The sequence below is a fragment of the Pan paniscus genome, chromosome 15, assembly GCF_029289425.2.
Source record: "Pan paniscus chromosome 15, NHGRI_mPanPan1-v2.0_pri, whole genome shotgun sequence".
Classification (NCBI taxonomy): domain Eukaryota; kingdom Metazoa; phylum Chordata; class Mammalia; order Primates; family Hominidae; genus Pan; species Pan paniscus.
In genome coordinates this window covers 105,841,287-105,866,966 of record NC_073264.2, presented here as the reverse complement: position 1 = coordinate 105,866,966, position 25,680 = coordinate 105,841,287, and the positions used below count along the sequence as shown (strand labels likewise).

At 54.7% G+C, this 25,680-nt stretch overlaps 2 long non-coding RNA genes across 2 annotated transcripts; one reads left to right on the top strand and one right to left on the bottom strand.

The window, feature by feature from the left end:
* Window positions 1-921: 921 nt before the first annotated feature.
* Window positions 922-4,059, bottom strand: LOC134728915 (uncharacterized). The gene is made up of 2 exons (XR_010109784.1): window positions 3,564-4,059; window positions 922-1,598 (listed from the first exon to the last, which is right to left on the bottom strand). It is a non-coding gene; the product is annotated as an uncharacterized LOC134728915 (long non-coding RNA).
* Window positions 4,060-4,516: 457 nt separating this feature from the next.
* LOC134728916 (uncharacterized) lies at window positions 4,517-24,176 on the top strand. Its single transcript, XR_010109785.1, has 2 exons — window positions 4,517-4,655; window positions 21,029-24,176. It is a non-coding gene; the product is annotated as an uncharacterized LOC134728916 (long non-coding RNA).
* Window positions 24,177-25,680: the final 1,504 nt, after the last annotated feature.

The window sequence follows — 25,680 nt, the reverse complement described above, 5'->3', positions numbered from 1 at the left end:
GCCTTGCAACCCTGGTGTTGGGAATTTGAGGAGCTGGAGGGAGCACCAGATGGGCTCCCTGGAGGTGCTCCTTTGAGAGCAGGGAAGTGCCTGAGACCCACCCACACCCCAACCCATAGTCTGCCTGCGTGTAGCTGTGTTCTGACTTGCTCTGCTTCTGGCCTTGAACCCTGCAGACTCAGAAGAGGCAGGGATGGGGTGGCAGAGAAGGGGAGAGGGGGAGAGGGCTCAGGGCAGGCCCTGTAGGCTGATGAATTGGATCTTGCCTGATGATCTTGAAGGGAAGGAAATAAAGTCTAGAATGTCTTGCAGGTGATTTTTGGTCACTGGACTGTGTTTTGAAGAGATGTAGTGCCAAGACTTTGTAGGTCTCCAAAGTCTCCGGAGGTAATTTGTGTGTGTGTGTGTGTCTGTGTGTGTGTGGTGGGGAGGGGGGCGGGTTTCGGAAGTATTTATGAATGGAATGGTGACTGGAATGAGGACACCACTGCGACTGTCTGCCCTCCCCTGCGGGCCTTCTCCCTTCTCCTTCACTCTCCCCTCCACCCTCCCATCTTTCCCTGAACACCTCCCTCCCTGCCCCACGGCTCCAGGGCCTTCAGGTGTGCTGGTCAGTGATGCCAGCCTTCTGCTTTGACACCCCTAGTGGGGGACCCAGGCACCCAGGGGAGCCAGGCTCTTGGAGTGGACGGTGGGAGGCAGGGAGTGGCAGCCCCAGGCTGAGGCATGTAGGAGGATGCGGGCTTGGGATTTATTCTGGAAGGGTCACCAGGAAGCCACGGAGGGGTCACTCTACAAACCAGTTTGTGCTGCCTCCCCAGGGCCCCTCCTCCCCTCCACCTCTCCCCTCCCCCATTGCAGCCACCCGCAGACCCCTCCCCCAGGTCTCTGTGTCTTTGAGGACCTTTGCTGCTCCTTGGGTTTTCAACATTAATACTTAGTTTATTAAAGTAGCACATTGAAAGTCTCATTTTTGCCAGGCACAGTGGCTCACGCCTGTAATCCCAGCACTTTGGGAGGCTGAGGAGGGCGGACCGCTTGAGCCCAGGGGTTCAAGACCAGCCTGGCCAACATGGGGAAACCCTGTCTTTATAAAAAATACGAAAATTAACCAGGCGTCATGGCGTGCGTCTGTAGTCCTAGCTACTTGGGAGGCTGAGGCATGAGGATCGCTTGAACCTGGGAAGCCAGGGGTGCAATGAGCCAAGATCAAGCCACTGCACTCTAGCCTGGGTGACAGAGCGATACCCTGTCTCAAAAAATAAAATAAAGTAAAATAAAAATAATAAAATCAGTTTTTTCCCCAAACGTTTGGGTTTATGTTGCCAATCTTATTCATCTGCTGAATTCTCCCCATCCCTGTCGAGGGGCCTGTCTGGCATTTTAAAGGAGCTCATGAATGAAGCGTCTTTCCATCGTCCTTGTCAGCACTTCGGATGCACACGGGCTTCACAAGCAGCGACTCCACGGCGCAGACCTTTCAATATACTGATTCTCGGGTTCTTCAAAAATTCCAGTGTTGTCTGAAAAGGCAGCTCAATCATTTCCTTTATTTTCCCTTAATGTCACAGCTCTGAGTCAGCCACACGTGGATGGATCTGTAACAGCAATGACAACCACGGAAGCACATTCCATAGATGTCCAGGTGCCAGCTGCAAGTGCCAGTGCTCAGCACACCGGGTCTCCTTCCATCCTCCCTGCCGTGTGCAGTGGGCACCGGGACCCCCACTTTACAGGGCACGCTGAGGCCCAGGGAAGGGCAGCACCCTTCCAGAGGAGCCAGGCTCTTGGAGTGGACGGTGGGAGGCAGGGAGTGGCAGCCCCAGGCTGAGGCAGGTAGGAGGATGCGGGCTTGGGATTTATTCTGGAAGGGTCACCAGGAAGCCACGGAGGGGTCACTCTACAAACCAGTTTGTGCTGCCTCCCCAGGGCCCCTCCTCCCCTCCACCTCTCCCCTCCCCCATTGCAGCCACCCGCAGACCCCTCCCCCAGGTCTCTGTGTCTTTGAGGACCTTTGCTGCTCCTTGGGTTTTCAACATTAACACTTAGTTTATGAAGGTAGCAGTGGCTCACGCCTGTAATCCCAGCACTTTGGGAGGCTCAGGAGGGTGGACCGCTTGAGCTCAGAGCCAGAGGAGCCTGGCTCCCCTTCCAACCCTGAGTGCCGTCTAGCCGTGTTACTCTGAGCTATCCCAGGCACACCCAACATTGCGGAGGCCCCAGCCACTAGCGCAGGCTGCATGCACAGAAGACCCCTCAGTTCAACCCAGACGTGATAATCCTAGGGTTGGCTGACTTTCTTCCATCCTGGAGACTAGACTTGTACGGGGGGGAGGTGAGGATTTTAGGAGTGGCCACTGCTGGGGTGGCCCTTCCCCTAGGTGAGGGCTTGGTTTCACGGTGAGCATTCCTGAGTTAGGGTAAATAATTCCCCAGTTCTTACAGAACCTCCTAGTTTCACTGCTAGCTTGGAAGTATATCAGACTCTTTCTTCCCACCTGGATGGGATCTGCAGCCAGGTTATGACTGGATTCTGGCCTGCGTTCTCCCCTCACCTGGCCTGCAGGCCAGGCAGCCCGCTCTGCCTTCCCCACGCCTCCAGGGGTGCTGCCCATCCCAAAGGCCGGATGGCTGTCCCTGCTCCCTGCCGCCCTCCCGCCTCCTGGCCCTGCCCCGCGCCCCACTGCAGGCAGCTGCCTGCTCATCTGGGGCACCTTATCTGCCAGTCTTGGCTTTGCTTAGCCCCAGGCACTATGATTTTTTCATGGAAAGGAATCCATTTGCTCCTGAGCTCTTCTAGGATGGGAGGTGACAGATTCCAGAGGAGAGGTGGAAAGGCCAGCACTTCCCCGCTAAAGCCCCTTGGGCAAGGCTCTGACCCAGCCCCTAGGCCCTCCCTGTCCCTCCCCACACTGCTGCCTCCTGCCTGCATCTTCCTGAGCACCCGGCACAGCGTTCCCTTTCTCCTGTAGAATAGCAGGGAGACTTAGGGGTTAAAAATAGCCCCAAACCCCAAACCCCTATCTGACTCCATGTACACTGGCTGTGCCAATTCCTCGCCAGGCACTGGGGTCTTTCCCATGCCGCTGCGCAGGCTGCTGGCTCTTCTGGGACCCCCACCCCAGGGAACTCCTCCAGGCCCTCCTCCCCTCCCTGGAGACTCCCAGCCCCTCCCACTTCCCGCCTTGGGAGAGTGACAGCTCCCCTCCTTCCCACAGCGCCTCAGCCTGGAATCTCCACTCGCATCCCGTTTCCTGCCTGGCTCCCTGCCTGGCTCCCCAGTTAGACTTCAACGTCCAGGCCGGCTGTGGCCAGGGGTCAGCCATGCTCAGCAACCAAGGGGATGTCATGGGCTCCAGCCCCCATCCTCACCTGCCCCGCCCACCCTGCCTCTCCAGTGAGTGAACCCCAGGCTGTCCCGGCTCTGCACCAGCGTGCTGCCCTCCGGGGCCTCTGGGGCCTCTGCCTCCTGCACTCAGACGCTTGCAGCCACCTCTCCGCCCCCGTGTCTGCTCCGATTTCTCGGCTACCCCAGCTTGGCCTTGTCGTTCCTGATCTCTTACCTTGGCCATATTTTCAAAATGAAGTGGAAATCCAGTCCTAATTTCATAAGACGTGGAGTTTGCTGAGAGGGGGCGCTGGTGCCCGTGTGCCGGTAACTAGGGCTTAGCCGAGTGCCTTCTACATGAGGCCTCCTAGACGCTGCCCCAGCTCTGAGAGCCAGATGTGACATAACCAGCTCCGTGTCCAAGGTCCCCAAGGTGAGGGCCAAGCCTGCACGTGGCTTTCTGTGGGTGGCATCCAGGAGAGTGTTCTTTGTTCCTCTTTTCACCTTTCGCTGGCAGTGCTTTATTCAGTGAGCACGGGGCATTGATGAGACCCCTGTTACAGTGGGGCGCTGGGAGGGCCCTTCCCTGCCCCTGCTTTTTGGGGTCCTTACTCCTCGCCCGCCCCATTTCCTCCTGCATATGCCAGTCTGTGGATCCTTCACAGCCTGGTGCCACCCCCCAGATGGCAGCTCGTGATGTCGACTTCTCCTCCAGGGCCTGGCTCGGGGAGGAGCTGGTGTTTGCTGGGAGAGTGAGTCAGCTGGTAGCTCTGTTTCCTTGGCCTGTGTGGAGTTTCTGTTTAGGAGGCACGTGGGTGCTCCACAGTCAGAGTGAGCCTCTCCAGCTGAGACCCCGCCTCACTGCCCACCGCGCCCCACCATCTCTGGCTTCTCTTCCCTGGGCTGGTGATAGTCCAGCCCCACCCACCCTGATGGCAGGCCTCCTCTGTGTGCATGCGTGTGCGTGTGTGTGTGTGTGTGACTTTTCCCAGGGAGGTGGCTCCCGGGCTCCTGAGCGCTGATGAGCCTGGTTCGGTTCCAGCCAGGGGTCCCCACAAGCCCAGCTAGCAGAGCTCGGGGCTGTCTGGGGCTCCCTTATGCTGGCAGAGGGTTGGCTGCATCCTCATCCGATGCTGCTGACTCAAGGCCTGAGTCATCGCCATCCTCCCTCTGACGGTGGCTGGGCTGGGTGGGCATTGCGGGTGCACGGGCCCTGAGGGGTGGGAGCTGTCGGACCGCCGCCCTGCCCTGGGCAGCAGGGAGCCCTGCGTGGACTGCATTACAGAGCACAGGCCTGGCCTGGCCTACCTGGAGGCACTCCCCAGAGGTCAGGAGTGGCCCTGTGAACAGCGCAGTCCCGTGGTACAGTGGGAGGGTGCTGTGGCTGGGCCGGTCTGGGTCCTGGCTCTGCTGCCTGCTGAGATGGGGGTGGTGATAACAGTCCCACCTCCTAGGGCTGCTGGATGGGAGGTGTGTGTGAAGCCCCCAAGTTGGGCCAAGCTACCATCAATAAAAAATCACCCAGATGCCAAGGCATGGGTGGAGGCAGCAGCCTGGTCAATGGCCTGGCCAAAGTCCAGGGTAGGGGCCACAGGGCCACTTCAGCTGTGTGCAGGGAAGGCTCCTCTGCACACACTGAGGTGGGAGGGGTGAGAGTCAGAAGAAGGAGGGTGGGTTTGTTCCACAAGCAAGGAAAGGTGACGGAGGCTTTGAGTGCAGCTCGGGGACCCTGATTTATGGGATTGGATTGGAGGGTCCCCTTTGGTGAGGGGCAGAGGATGGTAGGGCCAGGTGGAGGGGGTGAGCTGGGGCAGAGCCGGTGGGGTCTGCCGAGTGGTAAGGGGATGTGTGAGTGTGAACCTGAGAGAGTGCATATGTTTGGGCAGAGGCCGAGGAATCAGCATTCACACTTTGCAGAGGGCAGAGGTAATTTACAAATGACTGGGGACCCTCAGGGATCCGTCTTGACCCTGTGTTGCCTTCCTCTGGGGCCTCAGTCTCCTGTTCAGCCCAAGATCCCCTAGAGAAGAGCCAGGACATCTGGGGTCCCCCAGGAGCAGCCTGGTCCCCTGTAGTCCTTTCTGGGGCCTGGGGCTGACACTACAGCAGCCACAGAGCTGTGCTGGCCCCGGAATCCTGGGAGCCCTGTTTGCCTCTGTCCCTGTCGGGCAGCCCAGCTGGAGGTTCGTCCCCATCCATGTGGTGTGGGCTGGGTGCCCTGCCCCAGCGCTGGGCCTGATGAATGCCTAGGGAGGGCAGCTGGGCTGGGCCCACCCTCAGCCACTTCGCCCGGCAGTGCCATCACCCTGCTTACAGATGGACAGGCCCAGGGCCCGGGGCTCGCTTGGGCCCACAGAGTGGCTGCTGCGGCTGGGGCTGGGCCCATGCCTCCCTGACCTGGCTCCAGCCAGCTCCTGGCATTCCCTTCCCCCTCCCTCCCCCAAGATGCCCAGCCTTCCCAGCGGGCCGGCTGGGGAATCTCATTACTCCCAACCTACAGATGCAGAAACTGAGGCTGCAAGAGGGGAGTGGCTGGCAGCCAGGAGAATGGGAAGGCACCCGGTGGCAAGGTCGGAGTCTGCCCAGCTGGGTGGGGACGAGGCCTCTCTGCAGAGCTGTTGGGAGTCCTGGGGGAGAGTAGAGGGGCCACTGCCAGCAAATGGAGGGTGAGCTGGGGCTGGGACCCACCCGGACCTGTGAGCACTGGTGTCCCTGGCCAGGTCACCCTCAGGGCCTCCTGGCAGGAAGCCTCTCACGTGGGCTGGCCCGTTGGTCCTGGGCACCTGCTCAGGCCCCACAGGAGGGGCTTCCCTTGTCAGGGTGGGAGGCTTCAGCTGGGGTCTGGGGTCTCTGACCACCCCAGCTCTGCCACATGGAGTGAAGGGACTTGACCCCTTTGAGCCTCAGTTTCTGCAGCTGTACCTAGGGCTATGGGGAGGGGGATAGAAGGGGGAGGAAGGGCTGGGGGCGCTGGCAGGTCTTGTTTTGCGGGTTGGGAAGGGGACTCTCAGGAGAGCCCAGTTGCTGAGACGGTGTGCGTGTGCACGAGTGTGTGCCCACATCCCGGCTCCCTGATTACGGCCAGGCAGGAGTGGGGAGCCCACCCCAGCTGGCCACCCCCAGGGGCTTACAGAGAGCAGCTGGGGGTGCCGGGACTCTCCTGGGCCAAGCCCACCACAAAGGGAGTGAGGAGGAGAGAGGGAGCCGAGTGGGGGAGTGGGAGGAGCCACCAGGGGCTCTCAGCAGTGAGGGTTCCTTTGTCCCGAGAAGGAGCTGAGAGGATCTCTGGGGCTCCCAGGGGAGGCTCTGATGTAGGGAGGAGGAGGGCGGACAGGAGCTCAGAGCAGGACCCGGGGCCACCTTGGTGCGCTGCGGGAGCTCAGAGCAGGACCCGGGGCCACCTTGGTGGGCTGCAGTCAGTGTTCTCAGAGATTCTCCGGTGGGTTGAGGCCTGGCTCTGCGGCATTCCGCATGGGCCAAGCCTCTTGCTTCTGGAAATTTCTCTTATTTTCCTACTTCCCTGTGTTTTCTGATGGGTCCTTTCTTGGGGTCCCTCCTAGGCCTTCCCCTCCCCTTCGCTCAGCCCAGTCTCCTGGGCAGGGCGGCCACCCAGAAGCTAAGAAGCCTCGTGGTCGCCTCTGTGTGTCCCTGAGATCTGGGGCTGCAGCCCCGCCCACCTGCCCGCACTCCGCCTCCGCACACGCCCTCTGCCGTCGCCGGGTGGGCGGGAAATTAGCTGCCTGGGAGGGGTCCGCTGGGCTGGGGGCTCCGGGAAGGTGGGCTCGGCAGCCCGCAGCCCTGCGTTCTCCAGATGAGTTGCGGGAGGGGTGTTCTGGGGAGTCCCCGGGCTCCGCTGTAGGGGAGGGCAGGCTTCGCGCTGCTGCGTGGGGGCCGAGGCGGCAGCTGCGGTGCTGAGTCACGCTCCGGAAAATGAAGGAAGCAGAGTTTCCACCACCATCTGCCTCCTCCTTGCGAGGAGGAGGAAGGGGAGGAGGTGGAAGGAGGTGGAGTAAGGGAGCAGGGCGCAGAGCAGCGCTGCAGGCACAGGGGTGGGGGCTCCCGGCAGGCCAGTGCCCTGCCTGTCCCAGACCGAGTGGGGTGAGGGCAGGTGGTTCTTCCCGAAGCAGCGCTCGCCTCTTCGTCAGGGAAGGGAGTGTTCAGTGTTCCGCCCAGCAGAACCAGGCCACACCAGGGACTCCCTCCTCCCTGCCCCACCTCAGGGAACCGAGAACCTCCAGGGCTTTCAGGAGCTCAGCAGGCTCAGGTGCTAAGTCCCACTGCCCCCGCGTGTGGCCTGGCTGTCCCCAGTCCCCAGAGGCAGTGGGAACATTGACACAAAGTCCTCAGCCAGCCACAGCCTCCTGTCCCCCATAGCCCTAGGAACCTCCAGCTTGCTGGCCGCAGAGTCCAGGGCAGCAATGGGGGGAGGGGGCTACTCTGAAGGGGGTGCGGTAAGGTCCCGCCAGCGCTCCCTCTGGAAGGCGGCTGCTGCCTTTCAAACCCAGGGGTGCGGCCCCTCCTCCTGCCTCCACAGGACGGGGGTGGGTACTGGGGATGCCCCCTCAGCTGCCCCGCCCTCCTGTCCTCCTGGAATGACACGTTTCTCCCCGTCACGTGCAGATGTGGCAACCAACGTCCAAGGTGGGAGGGCCCCCCCCCCAGGCCCCTTGATCTCCCCGTGGGTCTCCCCAGCGGCGAAAACGGGAGCTGGGTAGGTCCGTAGGTTTCAGCTCTAGTAACAGCGACCCCAGCCTCAGCTCTCTCACTCCTCAGGCGGCCCTGGGGCGGGGATCCCTCTTTGCTTCCTAGACGCGTGATTTGCCTCTCTGGGCTTCCTGCTCCTCTGCTAGAATGGGTGGTCCTGACACACGGAATCCAGCAGGAATCCTGGGCTGGTCCTGGCGGGGGCAGTCCCCCTGCTGCTGTGTGTAGCTCTTTCACAAGGACACAGGAGTCAGGAACCTTGTGGCTGCGAGGGCCAGAGACTCGACCTCGTGAGGGCAAAAGAGGGAGGGAATTGATGGGCTGATGTCACGGGGGGCAGGGAAGGTAGCCGGGCCAGGACAGCTGTCCCCGCGCCGCTCCCCCCTCCACAACACCCACCTCTGACTCCACTTCACCCTGATTGTGCTGTCCCCTCCCCCAGGCTGGGGCTACAGTGGCTGCAGGTCCAGGCTCGCTGCTCCTTCCCCTGGGGCGCTGGGAGGAGGGGCAATATTGTTTATAAGAAGTCCATCCCTAGGAATAACCCTGGAAACCTGGGAAAAACCCTGGGGGTCCCATGCCCACCCTTAAACAGCCTCTGGGAGGAGGACTGGGGAGAGGGAGATGCTGTGAATGGAAGATCCTTTCTAAAACACAAGGTTCAACAAGCGGGGTGGCAGTTTCTGAGTGCGGGGTCTGCAGGTGCTTCCGGCCTGCCTACCTGAGGCCCTTCCCCACAGGAAGAGGTGGCCTTGCTGGAAGGGCACCGTGCTCATGACCACCTGACACACTTGTGTCAGACTGGACACAGGGCTGTGGAGGCCTCTGAAGGGCTGCTGGGGAGGTGCTGGCCAGCCTAGCCTTGGCCATCAGGGTGGTCAGGGTCCAAAGGCAACTCCTTGGTGCTGGGAGTGGAGAGGTCACCTTTGAGTGATGCCTGGTTGGGGCTGGGAAGTCAAGGATCTTGGCAGGCAGGGCTTTGATGTCTGCCTGCAGGCGAATCACCCCCCACCACCCCCAGCAAGGCACCCATGTCAGGACATATAACTTGTGTTGCAGCACATGGAGCTTCCTCTTGCTGGAGCACCACTAAGCATTCCCGTTTTACAGATTCAGAATCTGAGCAGGAGAGTCCCAGGGGTGGTGAGAGGTGTCAGAGCCAGGAGTTTTCCCATCAGCTGGCACTTCATTTACTCCCACCTTGGCCCTGTCATTGGGCATTTAAGACAGCTTAGTGTTAAAACCTCTTACTGAATCCAAATCCCATTCATTCACCTACCCATCTAGGCATCCACCCATCTATCCACCAATCTGTCTACTCTTCCACCCACCCACCCAACCCCCTACGTCCATCCATCCATCTATTCATCCATTCACCCACCATCCATCCACCCATCCATCCACTCACTCATCCACCGATCCACCCATCCGTCATCCATTCACCCACCAATCCACCCACCCCCATTATCCATCTGTCCATCCATCCATCTATTCATCCCTTCACCTACCACCATCCATCCATCTAACCACCTATCCACCCATCCATCCACCCCATCCATCTATCCATTCATCCATCCACCCATCCACCCACCATCCATCCATCCACCCATTCACCCACCATCCATCTATCCCCCATCCACCTGCCCCATATCCATTCAACATTAATTGAAAGTCTGCTGTGTTCTGGGCACAGGATTGGCAGTGGTGGTACCAGGTAAGCAAGGGCACAGCCTCACCCAAGTGGGTTGCAGCTTTACTAAATAAAGATACAGGGCACAGAGGTAAATTTGAATTTCAGATAAACAATGAATACAGTTTTAGGATAAGTATGTCTGATATGGTTTGGATTTGTGTCCTTGCTCAAATTTCATGTCAAATTGTAATCTGCAGTCTTGGAGGAAGGGCCTGGTGGGAGGTGACTGGATCATGGGCGTGATTTCCCCCTTGCTATTCTCCTGATAGTAAGTTCTCAGGAGATCTGGTTGTTTAAAAGTGTATGGCACCTCCCCTTTGCTCTCTTCCTCCTGTTCCCCCGTGACTGTAAGTTTCCTGAGTCCTCCCCAGCTGTGCTTCTTGTACAGCCTGCAGAACCATGAGCCAATTAAACCTCTTTTCTTTATAAATTACCCAGTCTCAGGTAGTTCTTTTTTTTTTTTTTGAGATGGAGTTTAGCTCTTGTTGATCAGGCTGGAGTGCAATGGCATGATCTTCATTCACTGCAACCTCTGCCTCCCGGGTTCAAGTGATTCTCCTGTCATGGCCTCTTGAGTAGCTGGGATTATAGGCATCTGCCACCATGCCCGGCTAATTTTTGTATTTTTAGTAGAGATGGGGTTTCATCATATCGGTCAGGCTGGTCTCGAACTCCTGACCTCAATTGGTCCGCCCACCTTGGCCTCCCAAAGTGCTGAGATTACAGGTGCGAGCCACTGCGCCCGGCCTCAGGTAGTTCTTTATAGCAATGTGAGAATGGGCTAATATAATGTCCTATGCAATATTTGGCACCAGCATGTCTCAAATATTGCATGGGACACACTTGTACTGAAATGTATTTGTTGTTTACCTGAAATTCAGATTGACCTGGGAGTTCTGTATTTTATCTGACAACCCCACCCCAAGGTGCTTGCTGTCAGGGGGTGAAATGATGCAGGTGGGAGATGCCTGGACATCACGCATGCAGAGGGCTGTAGGACAGGGCAGCTCTTCCTGTCTGCAGGAGTTGAGCAAACCTCTCTGGAGAGAGCTCCACCTGTGTGCTGAGCACCTTTTGTCTTCTCAAGAGCCTCCACACCTTGGCTGTGCCTTCAATATCTTCCATCCAACAGAGTCTTCCAATAGCACTGGATGAACTCAAGCCTCTCCTGATACTGTCTGTATTAGTCTGTTTTCACACTGCTATAAAGAACTGCCTGAGACTGGGTATTTTATAAAGGAAAGAGGTTTAATTGACTCACAGTTCCACATGGCTGGGGAGGCCTCAGGAAACTTACAATGGTGGGGGAAGGTGAAGGGGAAGCAAGTACCTTCCTCACAAGGTGGCAGGAGAGAGAGAGCGCAGGGGAAACTGCCACTTTTAAACCATCAGATCTCAAGAGAACTCCCTGACTATCAGGAGAACAGCCTGGGGGAAACCACTTCCTGATCCAGTCACCTCCCACCAGGTCCCTCCCTCCACACATGGGGATTACAATTCGAGGTGAGATTTGGGTGGGGACACAGAGCCAAACCCTGTCACTGTCTACAGCACCAGGTCCAAGGCACCCATTCCTCATATTGGAGTCTCTGTGGACAGCAGGGCTTTCCAACCCATCACGCTCCTACAGACAGCCCCCGCAGGAGGTCCTCCGCTGGCCCAGCAGGCCAGGGTCTCCCCAACTCTGCAGTCCGGCAACACCCTCAGGACAGGATGCTGACTCAGACCCTCTGAGTCTGCAGGGCATGTGCAGCGGTCCTCCACTTCTGGCCCACCCCTCAGTTCCCCCAAGGCTTCAGCCCTCCGGCTCCTGCTTACCCTCCTGACATGCCTGTGGCCACCCAGGGCAGTAGGCTGCTCATGAGACTCCGTCTGGGCATTTGCTCTCACCTCTTTCTGCCAGACTATCACCTCCTGAAGGGAGGGCTGAGTCTCTTTGTTGTTTTCTCCTCTATTTACGTTTGGCAATACTAATAGCAGCTATTGTGTATTAAGGGCCTCCTGTACTCTATACGCACTTTGAAAAATAATCTAATTTAATCTTTCTAAAAAAACCCTATGCATTTGGTAATATTCGTATCTGCATTTTACAGCTGCAAAAACCAAGGCTCAGCGAGGGTGAGAAACTTGCTCCAGGTCACCCAGCTAGTGATGGAGCACAACAGAATAGCTTTATTAACTTGAAAAATGCTTGTTATTAAAACGCGAATGAATGCAAACATGTACAAAAAAGAGTCTCTAAAAGTCACTTTAAATCCAACCACTGGCCGGGCGCGGTGGCTCACGCCTGTAATCCCAGCACTTTGGGAGGCCGAGGCGGGCGGATCACGAGGTCAGGAGATCGAGATCATCCTGGCTAACAAGATGAAACCCCGTCTCTACTAAAAATACAAAAAATTAGCCAGGCATGGTGGTGGGCGCCTGTAGTCCCAGCTACTCGGGAGGCTGAGGTAGGAGAATGGCGTGAACCCAGGAGGCGGAGCTTGCAGTGAGCTGAGATCGCACCACTGCACTCCAGCCCGGGTGACAGAGCGAGACTCCGTCTCAAAAAAGAAAGAAAGAAAGAAAGAAAAAATAAATAAATCCAACCACTAAGAAATAACCATCATTAAATTGCTAAACCTTATTCCAGATGTCTTGCTTGGTACTTATGTAGAGAGACAGAGAAGAGGGCTGAAGAAGAGAAGAGTAGCTGAGAAGTGGAGTGGGATAAGATGATGATAGGCTTTATTTCAAAATAGAATATCAAACTTTATTTCATTCGGATTTAAATGGAAAGAGTTGCTGCATTTCAGATAAATATTTTACCACAACAAAAGATACTGGTTCCTTAATGATCTCCGTAGATTTAAAAAAATGACCATGGAAAACATTAAGTGCCTGGGTCATTATGTTTATGTAACCACATATTTTACAATTATCAAGGTCTGCTGATTCTGCAGGGCAATGAGAAGCACCACTCAGGCCTTCTCCCATGTTCCCTCCTTCCTCTGCTTCCCAAATGTGCTGGTTAAATACATGATTGTGTTTAGCTGACTTTTCACTGACATATAACGGAGATATGGAAAGATGCAGCCAGCCCCGCCTGGACGTCTTCACAAACTCAACACACTCCTCTAACCGACATCCAGACGGAATTAGACCATCCCCAGCCCCTGTACCCCCAGGTCTCCCCGTCAGCATCCCCAGGATAACTGTATCTACCCCCAGATCTCCCCGTCAGCATCCCCAGGATAACTGTATCTACCCCCAGATCTCCCCGTCAGCATCCCCAGGATAACTGTATCTACCCCCAGATCTCCCCGTCAGCATCCCCAGGATAACTGTATCTACCCCCAGATCTCCCCGTCAGCATCCCCAGGATAACTGTATCTACCCCCAGATCTCCCCGTCAGCATCCCCAGGATAACTGTGTCTACCCCCAGATCTCCCCGTCAGCATCCCCAGGATAACTGTGTCTACCCCCAGATCTCCCCGTCAGCATCCCCAGGATAACTGTATCTACCCCCAGATCTCCCCGTCAGCATCCCCAGGATAACTGTATCTTTTTTTTTTTTTTTCAGATGGAGTTTCACTCTTGTTGCCCAGGCTGGAGTGCAATGGCACAATCTCAGCTCACTGCAACCTCCGCCTCCCAGGCTCAAGTGATTCTCCTGACTCAGCCTCTTGAGTAGCTGGGATTACAGTCGTGTGCCACCACGCCCGGCTAATTTTTGTATTTTTAGTAGAGACGGGGCTTCACTATGTTGGCCAGGCTGCTCTCCAACTCCTGACTTCAGGTGATCCACCCGCCTCGGCCTCCCAAAGTGCCAGGATTACAGGTGTGAACCACCGTGCCTGGCCAGATAACTGCCATCTTATTTGCCCCCTTCCTAAAAGGGGATCACACAGTGTCTGGTTTCCTCCACTCAGCGTACAGTCTGCAAGGTCGCCCTTGTTGCACGAGATTCTACATCAGTCATTGTCACTGCTGAGCGCCATTCCATGGGGTGAGCAGCCCCCCACTCATCTATCCCTTCTACAACGAATGGGCGTTTGAGTGGCTTCTGGCGCTTGGCTTTTGTGTGGCCATGAACGTGCTCACACAGTACCTGTCTTTGGTGAACAGGTGCAAGCATTTCTGTCGGGTGAAACTTGGCAGTGGGTCTACCTGTGTTCAGCTTTAATAGTTACCATCCAGCACTTTTGTATAGTGGTTGTATCAACCTTCACGTGACGAGCAATGTGTGAGGGTTCTGGTCACTCCACAGCCTTGCTGATAACTGGAAGTGTTCACCTTGTTCATACTGACCAGTCTGTGGGTTGTGATATTACTTTGTGATTTGATTTGCATTTTCATGATAACCAAGGAAATTGGGGTATCTTCTTACATATTTGCTGACTGCTGGACTATCCTCTTTGATAAAGTGTCTTCAAATCTTTTTGCTCACTTCCTAGGGAGTCGTCTATCCTTTTCTTGTTGATTTGTAGGAGCTCTTTACATATGTTTTGGACGTAAGTCTTTTGTACGTGGCCGTACACTTGTATTGCAAATATCCTCGACCTCCTTTGTTGTGGTCATTGTACACGTGGTTTTACTTGTATTAAATTAATGAATTAATCAATTTTTTGAGACAGGGTCTCACTCTTTTGCCTAGGCTGGAGTGCAATGGCACAATCTCGGCTCACTGCAACCTCCGTCTCCTGGGTTCAAGTGATTCTTGTGCCTCAGCCTCCCGAGTAGCTGAGATTACAGGCATGCACCACCATGCCCAACTAATTTTTTGTATTTTTAGTAGAGATGGGGTTTCGCCACGTTGCCCAGGCGGGTCTCGAATTTCTGAGCTCAGGCGATCTGCCCGCTTTGGCCTCCCAAAGTGCTAGGATTACAGGCGTGAGCCACTGCGCCCAGCCTACTTGTATTCTAAACTCTATAAGATACTACAAGTATTGTTCTGAGCAGTCTATATTCAATTGAATTTACCCACATATTTTACTTTTTCTGGTATTCTTCATTTTTTTTCTACATGTTCATGTTTACATCTGCGATCATTTTCCTCATGCCTAGATATATTTCCTTTAATATTCCATTTGCAGCTCCATCAAAGATGAATTCTCCTGGCTTTTGTTTGTCTGAAAAGTCTTTATTTCATTTTCATCTCAGAAGGATATTTTTTCTGGGTGTAGAATTGTAGGTTGGCCATGTTTTTTCTTTGAGCACTTTAAGGATATATTCCTTTGTCTTCTGGCTCCCATCAATTCACGTTCTTGATTCTTGGTCACATTTGCCTGCTTCTTGGTGTGTCTGTCGATTTGGGGTTGACCCTGTGCATTGTGAACACTACACTGTAGGGACGTGCGATTCCGTATCTTTCTCTCCAGATTATTAACTGTTTTGGTTTTGTGTCATCAAGCAGTTAACCTGACTGAACTCAAATGGTAAACGCTGCCTCCTCTGTGTGGCTGGCAGGTAAATCTCTCTTCAGCTATGTGAATTGCTGGGATCTGTCCTGTGTGCACATAGCTCAGGGTTCTGCCAGAGATCTGAGCTGAGTTTTTCATGCAGTCTTTGGGGAATCCCTCTCTATGGTGCTCTCCTTTCTGGGATTTCCCCCTCACATTCCAGCTGCCATGGTCACCCCAAACTCTGTCCTCTGGTTCTTCGGGTCATTCCATTTCCTGTAGTCAATCCCCTACAACCTCTGTCTGGTTTTGGTCACTCAGAATGCAGTGAGTTTATATATATATATATAATATATATAACATACATAATATATATATATATATATGGAAAGAGAGATGGAGTCTTGCTCTATTGCCCAGGCTGGAGTGCAGTGGCACGATCTCAGCTCACTGCAACCTCTGCCTCCCGGGTTCAAGTGATTCTCCTGCCTCAGCCTCCCGAGTAGCTGAGATTACAGGGGCACCCCACCATGCCCGGCTAATTTTTGTATTTTTAATAGAGACGGGGTTTCACCATGTTGGCCAGGCTGGTCTTGAACTCCTGACCTCAGGTGATCTGCCTGCCTTGGCTTCCCAAAGTGCTGAGATTACAGGCGTGAGCCACCGTGCCTGGCCTAGTGAGTTTACATTTTGGTGTTTATATTTTGTCTGGCAATTATAGTTTTTTTTTTTTTTTTTTTTTTGAGATGGAGTCTCGCTCTCTCGCCCAGGCTGGAGTGCAGTGGCGCTATCTCGGCTCACTGTAAGCTCTGCCTCCCAGGTTCATGCCATTCTCCTGCCTCAGCCTCCTGAGTAGTTTGGACTACGGGCACCCGCCACCACGCCCGGCTAATTTTTTTTTTTTTTGTATTTTTAGTAGAGACAGGGTTTTGCCGTGTTAGCCAGGATGGTCTCGATCTCCTGACCTCGTGATCCGCCCGCCTGGGCCTCCCAAAGTGCTGGGATTACAGGTGTGAGCCACCGTGCCCGGCCTGGCAATTATAGTTGTTATTTGCACATTAGTTGTTCTAATTGGAGCCACCTGGCCTGTATTGGGAGCAAAAAACTCAGGCAGTTAGGATGGACAGAGGGGCAGGTCCCTCAACCCAGTGAGGGATGGGCCCGGGTGGACTGGTGTGTAGTTTGATGGGGTTCAGGCTTCCTCTGGTTTGCCCCGGTTTGGGGGATTGGTCTCTCCAGATTTCAGCTGGGAGCCTGGCGGGTCTTGATCTCCCCACTTTGAAAGGCTGTGGGAAGTGCAGTCCAGCCTCACAGAGCTGCTCAACTTGCTCCTGAGCCTCCTCCTGCAGCAGCATTGAGATCCTACAGGTGTCTTGGGGTGGGGATGAGGGCCCCGCTGCCTGGTTGTGGCCTGGACACTCCGATTTTGCCACTTTCCTCCCTGTGACAGTGAGAATCTTTGCTGGTTTCTTCTCCCCCGGCTGTAGCTCTCTGCTTAGCCCAGTGTCCCAAATAGGCAGATGTCCCCAGGTAAAAAGACGGCTGTGGGTCACCTGCTTATCTGACAGTTCTCCATTCTCTGGAATTTTAGTTCGTTAAGTCCTTGCAGCCTCTGCAGCTCTCTGATGCCTTCGCAGTAAGGTTTTCACAATGTGTCTGGCCTCCTCAGTTATTGTGAGTAGTTGTGGTGACCTTCCCTGTGGGATCCACCTTGCCTACGTGAAAGTAAAAGTCCAGGTATTATTATTATTATTATTATTATTGTTTTTGCTCTGTCGCCCAGGCTGGAGTGCAGTGGCACGATCCTGGCTCACTGCAACCTCCGCCTCCCAGGTTCAAGTGATTCTCCTGTCTCAGCCTCCCGAGTAACCGGGACTACAGGCACGTGCCACCAAGCCCAGCTAATTTTTTTTTTTTTTTTGTATTTTAGTAGAGATGGGGTTTCGCCATGTTGGCCAGGCTGGTCTCGAACTCCTGACCTCAAGCGCTCCACCTGCCTCGGCCTCCCAAAGTGCTGGGATTACAGGCGTGAGTCACCGCACCCGGCCAGAAGTCCAGGGATTAGTTTTACACTGTCAAGGTGTATTGCATTCTGGTCTGCATCCAGTAGGTTAGTCTTATTTGCAAGGCAGAATGGTTCTCGTGTTCCCCCGCAGGCTCAGTGTCTGCCAGGCTCTTTGGAGTTATAAAGATCAAGGAAGAGACTGGACTGGAAAGCCTATTGGAACCCCTGCTTTCCATAAGGCATTAAAAATACCCTTTAAGGCTGGGCGCAGTGGCTCATGCCTGTAATCCCAGCACTGTGGGAGGCCGAGGCGGGTGGATCACCTGAGGTTGGGAGTTCGAGACCAGCCTCACCAACATGGTGAAACCCTGTCTCTACTAAAAATACAAAAATTTGCCAGGTGTGGTAGCAGGCGCCTGTCATCCTAACTACTTGGGAGGCTGAGATAGGAGAATCGCTTGAACCCCGGAAGCGGAGGTTGCAGTAAGCTGAGATCATACCACTGCACTCCAGCCTGGGTGACAGAGCGAGACTCCGTCTCAGAAAAAAACAAAAACAAAAAAGAACCCTTTAAAATGCAGGTGAGTGTCTTTTGCCCCAGCAACACCAATCCTGGGTCTTTACCTCAAGATAGCACCTTAAAGGTGCTCAAAGACCAAGCTATCAGGATATTTGTGGCACTACTGTTTAGAATTCTGAAAGAATAACCCCAGAAGGGGTTAATTTCCAACAATACATGGATTTGTTGAACACAAATTGGCTTATGCACACAGCATAATGCGCAGTCATTTAAAATATTGTGTCAGAGTTAGTGGAAACACGGTCAGGTTTTGTCACTGACAGATGTAAGTGGCATTCACGGCGGCCTGCGTTGTGTGGTTGGCATTGCGTGTGTGTCACACGCGTGGAGGCGTCTGGACAGGTGGAAAGTACCTGCAATCACAGCAACTGGCCTCGGGCAGCGGCCGTTGGTTGTTCAGAATTCTTTCGGCTTGCCTGTATTTTCTGGTGTTTTAAAACAATGACTATGTATTTTTTTGTGGCCATGTATTTTTGAGATACAGTTTTTTTTTTTTTTTGAGACAGAGTCTTGCTCTGTCGCCCAGGCTGGAATGCAGTGGTACAATCTTGACTCACTGCAACCTCCACTTCCCGGGTTCAAGGGATTCTCCTGCCTCAACCTCCTGAGTAGCTGGGACTACAGGTGCCTGCCACCACGCCCGGCTAATTTTTGTATTTTTAGTAGAGACGGGTTTCACCATTTTGGCCAGGCTGGTCTCGAACTCCTGACCTCAAATGATCCACCCACCTTGGCCTCCCAAAGTGCTGGGATTACAGGCATGAGTCACCGTGCCTGGCCTGAGATACAGTTTACCCAGAGTAAAATGCATAGAACTAAAGTGTATGAGTTTTGACAAATAAAGAGGTCCGTGGAGCCCTCACCCAGAACAAGACTGGGGGCACTGCAGCACCTCAGAGGGTCCTGGCCTTCTGTAGTCTACAGTGTATTGTGGGTAACACAAGTTAATCAGAAACGTAATTTCTCAGCTGGCAGAGAGAAGCTGTGTATAAGCCTGGGCTCTCCGATGAGATCGTTCTCACCAGGGTGCTCTGCAGCCAGGGGGTGCCGGGGAAGATGCCCCGCAGGTGCCCTCTGCCTGGCCCTGGGGGAGGAGGGAGGCCCTGCTGCAGGGGAGCTGGGAGCCACTGTGGCCGCCATGGAGGCTGCCACTCTCCCAGCTCCAGTGTCACCTCGGCGGGTGGGGGCTGGTTGTGGGGACAAAAGGCCTTTGTACTCGGGACAGCCTCAGCCCTACTGTAGGGGTGGGAGGAGAGAACGGCCACATTCCGAGGTTGGGGGGTGGTCACTGGACACAAGGCCTTTCTTTCTGAGCTGCTAGTGCATGTCGGCCTGGCTGGGGACCCCGCTGGGGCCTCTGTGGCCACTGAGGGCAATTCCAACCAGCTTCATGGGCAGTGGCTGGTGGGGCTGGGGGTGACTCCTGCTCTGGGGCTAGAGAGAGGGGCTCAGTCTCGGGAAGAGGGGTAGGGGCGGTGTGTGCGACTCAGCCACCCTCTGATGCTGAGGCCTGCCACCAGCCTGGTGCCAGCCCTCGGGGACGGTGCCACGCCAGGGCCTGCGGAGTGGTGGTGGAGCTCCCTGGTGGTGGAGGGTTGCCCACATCCTTCTCCTCTTCCTTTCCCTGGTCTACACCTCCCCAAGGTGTGAAAAAGCCCAGGCCCTCTCTACAGCCTGCAGGCAGCGCCATGCCCGGGGAGGGTGCAGTTTGAGGAGGGGAGGGGCCGCCTCGGGATGTTTCCATTCAGAACTGGGACCTGTGGGCCACCAGAGAACCTAAAAGCAAACATGTCTAGCCAGCGACGGGATTAACTCTCAGACTGCAAAATCAAAACACTTCCTGTTAGTGTGAGCTCACTCAGTTATTTAGGCGAAAGCACACTGCCTTCCTGAGCTGGGAGAGTTTGTCTCTCCCCGCCCTGGGGTCCCTCCTGGATCTTCCTGCCTTGACAGCCCCACAGAAAATGCTAAGAGCCCAGGAAGGTTGTGAAGGGTGTGTGTGTGTTTGTGTGTGTGTCTGTGTGCTGTGTGTGTCTGTGTGTGTTTGTGTGTGTCTGTGTGTGTCTGTGTGTTTGTGTGTGTTGTCTGTGTCTGTGTGTGTGTCTGTGTGTCTGTGTGTGTGTCTTGTGTCTGTGTGTTTGTGTGTGTTTGTGTGTCTGTGTGTGTTTGTGTGTCTGTGTGTGTTTGTGTGTGTCTGTGTGTGTCTGTGTGTGTTTCTGTGTGTCTGTGTGTGTTTGTGTGTCTGTGTGTGTGTTTGCATCTGTGTGTTTGTGTGTGTGGGTTTGTGTGTGTCTGTGTGTTTCTGTGTGTCTGTGTGTGTTTGTGTGTCTGTGTGTGTGTGTTTGCCTCTGTGTGTTTGTGTGTGTCTGTGTGTGTTTGTGTGTGTCTGTGTGTCTGTGTGTGTGTCTGTGTTTGTGTGTGTTTCTGTGTGTCTGTGTGTTTGTGTTGGTGTGTGTCTCTGTGTGTGTTTGTGTGTGTATGTGTATTGGGAGGACAGTGGTCCCAGCTCCTCAGGGGCATCAGGCTCTGTAGCAGGGCCCACCGTCTCGGCAGGAGGGTGCAATGGCCTCACCCACACTGTCCAGGCAGGTCTCTTGGGACCCCTTTTAGCCAGCACAGGTGCCTTCTCCCTTGGCAGGAGGGTGCGATGGTCTCACCCACACTGTCCAGGCGGCTCTCTTGGGTCTCCTTTTCCAGCACAGGTGCCTTCTCCCTAGGTAAGACATTATCCATCATGGCGGTGTTTCAGATGACAGCGCAGGGAGTGGAGATTTTGGGGCCGCAGTCTTCCCCAGCCCAAGGTGCCCCAGGGCCTGCCCTGGGATGCGGGTTCCTGCCAGAAGTGCCTTTTGCTGTGTGGAATCATGGGGAATGTGGGGTCCTCCCCAGTCAACCTGGGGAGCCCTAGCAGGGAGGTGAAGATGGGTTTAGGGGATCATAAAAAGCAAAAACCAAACCAGATCCCAGTAGAAATCTCCGGGGGAGTTGGGGTCATCTCGAACCAAGGGGAGGGAGGAGAGGGGCTGCAGGTGGGGTGGGGGGTAGTGAGAGGGGAAGAGGGTGAAGCTCTGCTCACAGGAGTCGCCCGTTGCCCAGGCTTTGTGTGCTGGGCACACAGATGCCAGCAGGTGGAAGCTGAGCAGGGAGGAGGTTCTCATCAGCTCACCTGCCCTCCCCCAAGCCCCAGGCTGGCCTGGGCTACGCAGGGAGCCCTTGGGGTCAAAAGCACATCCAACCCCTATAACCTTCCCCAAGGGCGTGGACACCTGTAGGAAGGGAGGGAGATCAATTACCTTGGTTCAGATCACAGGTTTTTTTTTTTTTTCTAAAAATCAGGAAACGGCAAAGATGTAATGACCACACTCAGGTGTAAACTCTGCAGCCGGATTCTAAACTAGAACCTACTGCTCATGGGATAACAATCAGGAAACTGTGAAGATGTAATGACCACACTCAGGTGTAAACTCTGTAGCCGGATTTCTAAACTAGAACCTCCTGATCATGGGATAACAATCAGGAAACGGTGAAGATGTAATGACCACACTCAGGTGTAAACTCTGCAGCCGGATTTCTAAACTAGAACCTCCTGATCATGGGATAACAATCAGGAAACGGTGAAGATGTAATGACCACACTCAGGTGTAAACTCTGCAGCCGGATTTCTAAACTAGAACCTCCTGATCATGGGATAACAATCAGGAAACGGTGAAGAGGTAATGACCACACTCAGGTGTAAACTCTGCAGCCGGGTTCTAAACTAGAACCTCCTGATCATGGGATTCAGGTGTCCCTGAACTTGGATGGAAAAACGTTGCATCTTTACTTTCACCAACCTCTAGGCTAAAGTGAGTGTTCCTCAATAGTGAATGTGGCCAAAGGACCTAGCGGTCTCCACAGAACCTGGGACTCCACCGTCAGCAAAGTCCTGTGTATTTTCCCATCGTGTTTCAGTTGCTTCGGCGTCTTGAAGCCTCATTTTTGTTCCTGCTTCAACACTGTTGGTCATGAGAGCTGCTGCTAGATCTGGATCAGTAGGTTTTTTTTAATCTGTTGCCCAGGCTGTAGTGCAGTGGCGCAATCTCGGCTCACTGCAACCTCCGCCTCCCAGGTTCAAGTGATTCTCCTGCCTCAGCCTCCCAAGTAACTGGGATTACAGGTGCGTGCCACCATGCCCGGCTAATTTTTGTATTTTTAGTAGGATGGGGTTTCACCACGTTGGCCAGGCTGGTCTCGAACTCCTGACCTCAGGTGATCCACCCGCCTCGGCCTCCCAAAGTGCTGAGATTACAGGCGTGAGCCACCATGCCTGGCCTGAATCAGTAGATTAACAAGAAATCCAATAACAATTACTTTATTATTTTGGTAACCATATTTCAATATAGTTGGTGTATGAGTTGGTTCTCACACTGCTATAAAGATACTACAAGAGACTGGGTAATTTATAATCAAAGGAGGTTTTATTTATTTACTGAGACAGAGTCTTGTTTTGTCCCCCAGGCTGGAGTGCAATGGTGCAATCTCAGCTCACTGCAACCTCCGCCTCCTGGTTTCAAGTGAGTCTCCTGCCTCAGCCTCCCAAGTAACTGGGATTACAGGCGCGTGCCACCATGCCTGGCTAATTTTTGTATTTTTAGTAGGACAGGGTTTCACCACGTTGGCCAGGCTGGTCTCGAACTCCTGACCTCAAGTGATCCACCCACCTCAGCCTCCCAAAGTGCTGGTATCACAGGTGTGAGCCACCTCGCCCAGCCCACAAAGGAGGTTGAATTGACTCACAGTTCTGCATGGCTGGGGAGGCCTCAGGAAACTTACAATCATGGTGGAAGGGAAGCAGGTGCCTTCTCACAAGGCGGCATGAGAAAGAAGTTCAAGCAGGGGAAATGCCAGCTGAAGCCTGGGCCCAGGTGATTACTGAGGTCGAGAGGTCCCACGCCCGCGAAGACCCAGGGAAGCTGGTGGTGCAGTGAGGTCTGAGTCCGAAGCCCTGAGAGCCGGAGGGCTGATGGCGTTAATCTCAGTGTCAGGGCCAGAGAAGGTGAGGTGAGTGTCCCAGCTCAAGCAGCGTGGCAGGAAGAGGGGGGCAAATTCACCTTTCTCTGCCTTCCGCGCTATTCGGGTCCTCAGCGGATTGGGTGACGCCACCCACCCTGGGGAGGGCGGCCTGCTTTACAGAGCCCACTGATTCAAATGCTAATCTCATCCAGAACACCCTCGGACATCCCCAGAAATAACGTTCAACCCAGGCCAGGGGAGCTGACACATAAAGTTAACCGTCACACCGCCCGCATGGAGAGGGAGCCCACAGGAAGGAGCTGGTGCTGCTGTCTCGACTCTGACCCTCGGCCGTGTGGGTCGTTCTGGCCCCTGCCCCTGCTTGTCTGTAGCTCCCACCCCACAGTGAGGAACCTGCCCCACCACCCACCATCCATGGACCTAATCACTAAGCTCCAGTGTGCAGGGGGAGCGGTGTAGGAACTGCTCACCTGTACCCCGTGGCAGAAGCGTGTGTCTACCAGGGTACAGGGCTCATGTGCGGGTCCATTTGCTTTTGGCTTCACAGACTTCGTCATTTGTGAGGGTACCCAGGTCAGCCCCATCCCCCAGCCCCTCCCTACGTCTGTAATACAGCTGCTCCCTGGGTCTGTAATACAGCCAGAGGCTCTCGCCACACACGGCCCGCCTTCCATCCTAGACCCCCAGCCTCTTGACTAAGCTTTAAAATGTGCATACATTAAGGCTCACTCTTGCTGTAAAGTTCTGTGGGTTTTGACAGATGCACAGTGTTGTGTCTCTGCCATTACAATGTCGTTCACATTAGTTTCACAGCCCTAAAAACCCCCCTGTGCTCCACCGATCCAACCATTTCCTCTCTCCCGAACTCCTGGCAACAACTGTTTCCATAAATGTATTTTTGTGGTGGGTTTTTGGTGAACAATTTTATCAAATTAGAAATATTTCATTTGTTTCAATTTCTAATTTGCCCAGAAATTTTTAAAAAGTCACCGATGGCATCACTTGAGACATTGGGACACTTTTTGCCCTGTCATCTATTCAGATGGTATTTGCATGGATCGGATTCTGATATTAAACCTTCCTTGAATTCCTGGGAGAAACCCTTAGATCTATCAGGGTCCCAGCAGGAAAGAGACCCACATTTAGAGCAGGCTACTTGCAGCAGTGTTTAACAAAGGGGCTCTTTATAAAGGTAGGGCAGAGTACTGGCAACCTCAAGGGGCAGTACATGTCCCAGGGCTGGCCAAAGGCATGCCTGGTGGAGAGAATTTTCTGGAATGTGAAGGAGAGTGCTGTGGAGAGGAGCCATGACATTCCCAAGGTCACCTCACACAGTCATCTGCCATCATTTGCAGATCACATGTCAGCTTACTTAGCAAGCCCAACAGAATGGACAGGAAAACGTAATGTTATAAACACGTAATTCTCCCCAGAGAATTATGGGGACATAATAAATTCAATGCAATTCTAATTGGAGTCTCATTTGGGCTTCAATTTTTTTTTTTAAAGAAATAAATAAATGTAGTCTACATTTTACATGGAAGAATACAGATCAAAAGCAGCTAAGATGGCTTGAGAAAGAAGAAAACAGACAGGGTGTTTGCGCCTACAAAGCCGGGTAACTGAAAGCAGTGGAAGAGGCTGGGCCCGTGGAGGGAGACCCAGGCTGCACGGGGTGGGACGGAGGGCTCTGCTGGGCATTTCCTCCTGGCCCCCCCGGGGAGCTGAGGTGTGCGTAATTAGTACTTGTGCTTGGTGGGGAGGAAGTGAGAGCAGAGGGTGCTGGGCCACTGCTTCTCACTTTCTGGGACCCCAGCATCCCCAGGCAGGAGCGTCCCTGTCCTGGCAGGCAGGTCTTGGGCCTCAGGTCTGAACATCTGAATATCTGTGCAGCCCTGCCAGGGCCCCTCTCGGTCCTGCAGGCTCCTGGCGCTGGCTGGGGGCACAGGGAGCCCTGAAGACGCCTGGGGGTCTGTGGGTGCTGCAGGCACCGCTGGCTGGTTATAGTCGCAACAGCCCCCAGGTGGACAATTTTCCTTCCACTTCACAGTGGAGGAAACGGGTTCTGAGAGGTAGCAGCTTTCCCAAGTGCGGGGGGGGGGCCAGGACTTGAACCCAGATCCCTGAGAATCTGAACCCAGGCCTCTGCTCTTGCTCTCCAAGCTTCCAGACAGAGAAGGAGAGTGGGTGGCGACGGCCATCGGGAGGGGCTCCAGACGGAGGACCGGGCAAGGGAGCGCCTGGTGGGCGGCCTGGGGCGGAGGCACCCAGGGAGCCCAAATCGGGGCACCTGGGAGGAGGAAGTTCCCAGAGGACTGCAGACCCTGCAGCTGTGCCTCCGAGGTCAGAACCGCCCACGCCCGCCAGGCAGGACGTGCGGCTCCTGGCCGCAGCTGTCAGGGAGGAAATTCACGTCTCAGCTGAGGTTTAAGAGGCGCCTGACCCCCTGCTAAAAATACTCGGGCAGCGTGGGTCCGGTGGAGTTGGCTGTGGGGTGCGTCTGGGTGGGGGTCCCAGCGAGGCCAGAACAGGCGCCAGCGACCTGCAGAGCGGTGCAGTGCGGTGGGGCGTGTGGATGCCGGGCCTGCAGACCAGCTCCATGGGGGAAACTGGGGCGGGGTGGGGAAGGCGCGGTGAGTCGCCGGCCCGCGGAGCCCCCGTTTGTGCCTTCGCTGGCAAACTGTGAAGCCCGTGCAAGGCGGGAGAGGCCGTGGGCTGGCGGGAACCTGGGTGTCCTGGGCTGCCCAGAACGTGCTGCCTCAGTTTACCCAGCTTTACCATGCAGAGGCCAACCTCGCCCCTCCCTTTCTCACCAGTGGTCAGTAAGATTCGGGTGGTGTTGGACATCGCCTGAACAGATGTGGAGGTGGAGGGGGGTTGAGGTGTAGGCAGGGGCTGTGGAGCACCCTTGGGGGGCAGGCGTTGGACACTGGGGTCCCGGAATCAGGCCCTGTGATCTCAGGGAGGCTCACCTG